Source organism: Scylla paramamosain, chromosome 31 (genome assembly GCF_035594125.1).
Source record: "Scylla paramamosain isolate STU-SP2022 chromosome 31, ASM3559412v1, whole genome shotgun sequence".
NCBI classification, from domain to species: domain Eukaryota; kingdom Metazoa; phylum Arthropoda; class Malacostraca; order Decapoda; family Portunidae; genus Scylla; species Scylla paramamosain.
In genome coordinates this window covers 1-8670 of record NC_087181.1, presented here as the reverse complement: position 1 = coordinate 8670, position 8670 = coordinate 1, and the positions used below count along the sequence as shown (strand labels likewise).

General features: G+C 44.2%; 1 pseudogene; it reads left to right on the top strand.

Moving 5' to 3' along the window:
• On the top strand, positions 1 to 7721 carry LOC135116265 (putative nuclease HARBI1; annotated as a pseudogene).
• Positions 7722 to 8670: the final 949 nt, after the last annotated feature.

Sequence of the window (8670 nt, the reverse complement as noted above, 5' to 3'; positions counted from 1 at the left end):
TTAAAACGTATGTTCACTTTTTAAATCTCTGGATTAAAGTATATTGCATTTTCAAGTTCAAAAATTAAAAATATTATTGCATAAAAATAATGCACTTTTTTTTCTCTTTCCACAAGTTACCTCCAACAGATTATTAAAGGTAGGTGGAAAATTTATTTAGAGCATGATGAACCCAGCCGTTAGCAGGAAGGCGGCACAACAACGTCAGCGGCGCACCTACAGAGTGAGAAGAGATATTTTCGCTGAGTACGACGATGCTGAGTTACTGAAAAGATTCAGATTGGACCGTGCTGGTATTGTTGCAGTGACTGATATAGTGAGAGACAAGCTGCAAAGTAAAACTGAAAGAAATAGAGCCTTGACCCCTGAGATGGTGGCCATCACATTACGATATTTAGCCACAGGAAAAATGCAACAGTGCAGTTGTGATGATTTTGGAACAACGCAGCCCACTATCAGCCGTGCAATATCACAGACAATTGATGCACTGGCTGACCCAGAAGTAATCTGCCAGTTCGGGGCTTTCCCTCACACCCAGCGTGAAGTGCAGCAAAAACAGGCAGAGTTCATAGCAAGTAACTCAGTTTCCCGGTGTTGTGGGAGTGATTGATGGCACTCATATAAGAATTGTGTCTCCATCATGTCGATGAACATGTATATGTGAACAGGAAACGCTATCACAGCATAAATGTGCAAGTAGTATTTGATGCTCACTATAAGATTCTTGACATTGTGGCAAGGTGGCCTGGCTCAGTCAACGATGCAAGAATACTAGATAAGTCAGCACTCAAACTGATGTTTGAGGAACAACATGTACCTGCAGGATGCTACCTTCCCGGGGACAGTGGCTATCCCTGTAAGCAGTGGCTCCTCACTCCTTACCTTCGCCCTCAAACTGTTGCACAAGCTAATTATAACAGGTGGGTTTATTTGTAAATAGTGTTCTGTTAGGTTTAGATATGCTTTGAACGAATCTAGTAGCTTTCTCCCCAGGGCCGCCCTCCCGCGTGTGCCCGCAGCCCCCTACAAGAACCGGTCCCTGCCCCCCTTTGGGCACGCTCTCCTCCCAAGGCTAAGTCCCCGGGGCGTGGCCGCCCAAACTAACCCCCCTCCTCCCAACAGTTCCAGTACCTTACGATGCAGCCGAGGGGACTGACGCCACCACCACCACTGCCACCACCGCCACAACAAGGGTTATTCGAGTGGGGAACATGCTTCAGGTGTTGCCCCAAGATGCCTCAGCCCGCAGCCCCGCAGCCCCACTTCCCCATGATAGTGCAGGCAGGGAATGTCATACAGGTGAGAGAGAGAGAGAGAGAGAGAGAGGAGAGAGAGAGAGAGAGGAGAGAGAGAGAGAGAGAGAGAGAGAGAGAGAGAGAGAGACGTTTTTTACATACAGAAAGGAGAGACAGAGATAGAAAATCAATCTTACTACTACTACTACTACTACTACTACTACTACTACTACTTCTGAGCACCTCCTTCCTCACAGGTTGTTCCAGCTGACAACACGCAGGTATTAGGGGCAGAAGTCGTTGGAGTTGGTCGGGTCATGCAAGTGGTCGGAGTCCCAGGCTTTCCCCCGACCCCAGCCCCAGACCCCTGCCCCAGCCACCCCTCTCCCTGTGACCCCTGCCCAGTCATCCCTCACCCCCTCCTGCCCCCCTGCGGTGCTGCCAGCGGGGGTGATGGGGAGGTGGAGGTGGGCCACACACACCTGGGTTAGCTGTGGCTTGGCTTATCTCCCTCCTCAGCAGGTGAGAGAGAGAGAGAGTGTATATACATCTGTTGTTATTGTATTTATTTGTCTATATTTTCCTTACAGAGTGATTGATTGATTAAATGATATATATTGGTGTTAATATATACAGACAGACTGGTATATAGACATTCTGATATGTTGATGGCCAGTCCATGGAGCACAAGGTCTTTGTGGACTAATGAATATTTTACACTAAGGTTTAAGACCAGTGTTTTATTCAGCTATCATGAAAAAAAAAAGAAAAAGACAGTACATAATTACTTTAGTAAGTAATTCATAACTTTAACCCAATCAAATTATAGATACATGCAAAAAAGAATTATATCAATAACAAAAGTAAATAATAATAATAATAATAATAATAACTATTACAAATTACAAACAATTACATATGTTTATAATAGTAGAGCTGATTACAATTTGAAAACTAATAAATACAATGAATAATTACTTGTTAAGTGTTGTTTTATCAGTAATTTAAAGGAATGTAATGGTTTGTTTTTAACTGTGTCCGAGAGCCGGGTCCAGTGCTTGGTTCCTCGTGAGACGACACTCTGTTGGGCACGGGAGGTTCAGCAGAAGGGTGTCCTCAAGTTACCTGTCTGTCTTAACTGAATATCATGAGCCCGTGTCTCTTGTGTTTGTATTAAGAGCTTTGTATACAAACGCCCAAGGTCTGGAATACAGTAATGTCTCCAGTTTCTAGGAGTTTAAGATCCACTGCTATGTTCGGACTTGTTACTGTTTGTCTTATTCCAAATTAGCTTTTTTGGGGCAAGAAATAATTTATGAGTGTAGGTTGCACTAGGAGAAAGAGAGAGAGAGAGAGAGAGAGAGAGAGAGAGAGAGAGAGAGAGAGAGAGAGAGAGAGAGAGAGAGAGAATGTTTGATATTATTATTATTATTATTATTATTATTATTATTATTATTATTATTATTATTATTATTATTATTATTATTATTATTATTATTACTGCTACATATTTCTCTCTCTCTCTCTCTCTCTCTCTCTCTTCTCTCTCTCTCTCTCTCTCTCTCTCTCTCTCTCTCTCTCTCTCTCTCTCTCTCTCTCTCTCTCTCTCTCTCTTACAATAATAGTTTTACCCTTCTCTCTCATCCTCTCTCCCACTTCCACTCACTCACTCTCTCCCTCCTTTTGCAGCAAATCCCGAGGATCAACGAGGACATGGTGGACCCAGAGATTGCAGCAGCAGCGAGAGAGAGAGAGAGAAGCAAGAGAGGAGGGAGAGGAAGGAGAGGAGGAGGAGAGAGAGGGAGGCCAGGAGGGAGGCACGTCAGAGAGAGAGGGAGAGGAAGAGGTTGATTCTGTTACAACAACAACTGCAACAACAACAACAGTTAGTCAGTGAGGAGGGGGAGGGGCCGTCCTCTGATGCTGAGGATGAGGTATTGTTCAGGGTAAGTAGTAGTAGTAATGCATCATTTTTAAACTTTCCGAGATAATCTTATTTCAACAGGTAGAGATGAAAAAGTCCTCTAACTGACAAAAAAACATTATCTATTTATTTTGTTATGTAGGCCAGCCAGCCGTGGGGGGGACAAAACTTCAATAAAAGAGACTCTCTGAGGTGTGGCTCCCCAAAATAGAATTGCAAATGGTAGCCAGAATTTACATGAATACTGGAGGGTGCTGTCAGGCCAAACCAGCTCCCCATCTGTGCCTATGCAGTGTCTGGCCAGCCACTAGTGTGTTTTGGGGGCTCAGACCAGCAGATTCCCACTGTTTATTCACTGTTTGTGTTGATGCAGTGTCTGGCCAGCCACTTGTGTGTTTTGGGGGCTCAGACCAGCAGATTCCCAGTGTTTATTCACTGTTTGTGTTGATGCAGTGTCTGGCCAGCCACTTGTGTGTTTTGGGGGCTCAGACCAGCAGATTCCCAGTGTTTATTCACTGTTTGTGTTGATTTAGTGTTTGGCCAGCCACTTGTGTGTTTTGGGGGCTCAGACCAGCAGATTCCCACTGTTTATTCACTGTTTGTGTTGATCTAGTGTTTGGCCAGCCACTTGTGTGTATGTAGGGGACTCAGACCAGCAGATTCCCACTGTTTATCCACTGTTTGTGTTGATGCAGTGTTTGGCCAGCCACTTGTGTGTTTTGGGGGCTCAGACCAGCAGATTCCTACTATTTATCCACTGTTTGTGTTGATCTAGTGTTTGGCCAGCCACTTGTGTCTATGTAGGGGATTCAGACCAGCAGATTCCCACTGTTTATCCACTGTTTGTGTTGATCTAGTGTTTGGCCAGCCAGTTGTGTGTTTTGGGGGCTCAGACCAGCAGATTCCCACTGTTTATTCACTGTTTGTGTTGATCTAGTGTTTGGCCAGCCACTTGTGTGTTTTGGGGGCTCAGACCAGCAGATTCTCACTGTTTATTCACTGTTTGTGTTGATCTAGTGTTTGGCCAGCCACTTGTGTGTATGTAGGGGACTCAGACCAGCAGATTCCCACTGTTTATCCATTGTTTGTGTTGATGCAGTGTTTAGCCAGCCACTTGTGTGTATGTAGGGGACTCAGACCAGCAGATTCCCACTGTTTATCCACTGTTTGTGTTGATGCAGTGTTTGGCCAGCCACTTGTGTGTATGTAGGGGACTCAGACCAGCAGATTCCCACTGTTTATTCACTGTTTGTGTTGATGCAGTATTTGGCCAGCCACTTGTGTGTATGTAGCGGACTCAGACCAGCAGATTCCCACTGTTTATCCACTGTTTGTGTTGATGCAGTGTTTGGCCAGCCACTTGTGTGTTTTGGGGGCTCAGACCAGCAGATTCCTACTATTTATCCACTGTTTGTGTTGATCTAGTGTTTGGCCAGCCACTTGTGTTTATGTAGGGGACTCAGACCAGCAGATTCCCACTGTTTATCCACTGTTTGTGTTGATCTAGTGTTTGGCCAGCCATTTGTGTGTTTTGGGGGCTCAGACCAGCAGATTCCCACTGTTTATTCACTGTTTGTGTTGATCTAGTGTTTGGCCAGCCACTAGTGTGTTTTGGGGGCTCAGACCAGCAGATTCTCACTGTTTATTCACTGTTTGTGTTGATCTAGTGTTTGGCCAGCCACTTGTGTGTATGTAGGGGACTCAGACCAGCAGATTCCCACTGTTTATTCACTGTTTGTGTTGATGCAGTATTTGGCCAGCCACTTGTGTGTATGTAGCGGACTCAGACCAGCAGATTCCCACTGTTTATCCACTGTTTGTGTTGATGCAGTGTTTGGCCAGCCACTTGTGTGTTTTGGGGGCTCAGACCAGCAGATTCCTACTATTTATCCACTGTTTGTGTTGATCTAGTGTTTGGCCAGCCACTTGTGTTTATGTAGGGGACTCAGACCAGCAGATTCCCACTGTTTATCCACTGTTTGTGTTGATCTAGTGTTTGGCCAGCCACTTGTGTGTATGTAGGGGACTCAGACCAGCAGATTCCCACTGTTTATTCACTGTTTGTGTTGATCTAGTGTTTGGCCAGCCACTTGTGTGTATGTAGGGGACTCAGACCAGCAGATTCCCACTGTTTATCCATTGTTTGTGTTGATGCAGTGTTTGGCCAGCCACTTGTGTGTATGTAGGGGACTCAGACCAGCAGATTCCCACTGTTTATCCACTGTTTGTGTTGATGCAGTGTTTGGCCAGCCACTTGTGTGTATGTAGGGGACCTCAGACCAGCAGATTCCCACTGTTTATTCACTGTTTGTGTTGATGCAGTGTTTGGCCAGCCACTTGTGTGTATGTAGGGGACTCAGACCAGCAGATTCCCACTGTTTATCCACTGTTTGTGTTGATGCAGTGTTTGGCCAACCACTTGTGTGTTTTGGGGGCTCAGACCAGCAGATTCCTACTATTTATCCACTGTTTGTGTTGATCTAGTGTTTGGCCAGCCACTTGTGTTTATGTAGGGGACTCAGACCAGCAGATTCCCACTGTTTATCCACTGTTTGTGTTGATCTAGTGTTTGGCCAGCCACTTGTGTGTTTTGGGGGCTCAGACCAGCAGATTCCCACTGTTTATTCACTGTTTGTGTTGATCTAGTGTTTGGCCAGCCACTAGTGTGTTTTGGGGGCTCAGACCAGCAGATTCTCACTGTTTATTCACTGTTTGTGTTGATGCAGTGTTTGGCCAGCCACTTGTGTGTATGTAGGGGACTCAGACCAGCAGATTCCCACTGTTTATCCATTGTTTGTGTTGATGCAGTGTTTGGCCAGCCACTTGTGTGTATGTAGGGGACTGAGACAAGTTTATTTAATGTTCAGTGACCCATTTGCAGGCACAGGGGTGTTGACGAGCTGGGTGTGCAGGAGACAGACAATTACAAAGGTTTACAGTTCAAATGCTACATGTATCTTCAAAATACAGATAATAAGTAGATAAATATTGAAATTAATATAGAGTACCATTCTTTATTTAACACTTAACCAAACTTAACCAACATACACACACACGCTAACTCAGACAGTTCCCTAACTACCTTACCATCCCGCAGGAGGCCATGTCGGAGGTGCCGGTGGTGGGGTCGCCAGTTCCGGAGTACGAGGTGGAGGAGGAAAAGGAAGAGGAGGACGAGGAGGGAGGCACGGATAAGGAAGAAGAAAAGATTATTAGCTGTAGCCCTCCCTCCAGCTGATAAGGAGGATAAGCCATAGTAAGCCACAGCTTACTATGTTCAACAGGTGCGTGCGTGTGTGTGTGTGTGTGTGTGTGTGTGTGTGTGTGTGTGTGTGTGTGTGTGTGTGTGTGTGTGTGTGTTTTTGTGTGGTCATTTCACTATCTATCTATCTGTTTAGTTTGTCTCCATCTGTCTGTCTTTCTGTCATTGGTCTGTCTGTCTGTCTGTGTATTGCAATGATTTTTCAGTTATGTATTTTATTTTTTATTCTTGTGTACTTGTGTCTGTCTGTATGTATGTATGTATCAGTCAGTGAGTCAGTCAGTCAGTCACTCAGTTAGTCAGTTAGTCAGTCATTCAGTCAGTCAGTTAGTCAGTCATTCAGTCAGTTAGTGAGTTAGTCAGTTAGTCAGTCTGTCAGTCACTCACACAGTGTTAATCCTCCTCTTCCTCCTCCTCCTCCTCCTCCTCCTCCTCCTCCTCCTCCTCCTCCTCCTCCTCCTCCTCCTCCTCCTCCTCGTCCACCTCCTCCTCCTCCTCCTCCTCCTCCTCCTCCTCCTCCTCCTCCTCCTCCTCCTCCTCCTCCTCCTCCTCCTCCTCCTCCTGTTCCCCACCACCCCTGCCGAGAGGTGAGTGTATGTACGTGTGTGTGTGTGTGTGTGTGTGTGTGTGTGTGTAGTAATAATAGTAATGCTATGTACATATATAAATACTGTTAATATTATTGATAAAAAATATTGATGATGATGATGATGATGATTCAGTGGTGATTATGAAAATGTGCATTACAATATAGGGTAGATATTATTGTTATTACCTGTGTGTGTGTGTGTGTGTGTGTGTGTGTGTGTGTGTGTGTGTGTGTGTGTGTGTGTGTGTATGTGTGTGTGTGAGGAATAATTGAATAATTGAATAATTGATGCTCTCTCCTTTGCTATTCATTATATACATGGACAGATGCCTGAAGGAAGTGTGTGTAAGGGAGGATAAAGAGATCATGCTGGCCTATGCAGACGATGTCGCTGTCGTGACAGGAAGCCAACAAGATCTTCAAGAGGCCATGACAAGATGGAATGATGTTTTAAATAGGGAAGGAATGAGAATGAACAAACAAAAAACTTATTTACTAGTGGACAAGCAACAAGTGATGGTGTGGCTCTGAGCCACTGTAGTAGGGATGTTATGGTTTAAGTGTAGGAAGTTGCAAATGCTCACCTAATAATTGCACCTTAGTAGAAAAACACAAACAGGAAGTTTATGCAAGTTTTTATCCTTATATAAAATGTTGTATTGCATCAAACCTCCATACATTACTGTCTCTATCCAGTATGAGACCGGTGTTCAGAAATGGTGAAGCACAAGCATGTGCTGAATAACAAGAAGCCGGCATTGGTGAAGGTGACAACATTTCATCTATTTATACATACTTTTTATTATTAAAGCTTATCTTATAATTATTTCTGAAGAGATTGACTAATTTTTGTAGTATTTATGACTTAGAACTATGATAAAGCTATGAATTGATATAATTCCTGATTTGTTTTATCTTTTCATTATCCTTCCTTTGTTAATTGAGCATTTTATATTACTTAGCTTAAAAATGCAAGAAGCTTGGTTCAGAAGTATCCAACCTTGAGGCTAAGGGCCAAAATTATGGTATCATTCAAAATGTCCTTCAAAGAAAGCCCTCTGTAATCCAACACACTTAGCCCATTAATCCTTCCATTTCTCATCAATTTGTTCAACATTCATATTTTTCCCTTATAGGGTTGAACAATTTTCATGGGTTCAGAGCAAAAGGCTTCCTCATTCCTCCCCAAGGTATTCTCGGATGGTAAGCAGGTTTGACTCTGGAGCAAACCTGACCAAGGGCTACTGCCCAAGGCTACAGAGGTTCCTCTCCCTGAGGCTGAATGCACCATGTGAGATGGTTCTGTTATGTGGATGAATGTCATGGTGGATAGCAGTGCCACCACATTCCTACAATCATCCATCACTCCACTGCTCAAACGCTTCTGCAACCAATGATAGGTATGCTGCCACATTCTGCATGGTCTCCTTGGCTCTCAGATAAGGATACTGTCAACAGGTTTGGGATTGCCAAAAAAATCATAAGGAGCTATGTCTGAAAAGTCCAGAGAGAGAGAGAGAGAGAAAGAATGAGCAAGAGAAAGAGTAGGATGAAGCAAAGGAAGAGTCAAGAGGGAGGAAGAGAGAGTAGGACAAGAAAAAAACAGAACAAATAAATCCCCTACACGTCTTGTCTCCATTCACACAAGCCATGAAAAGCT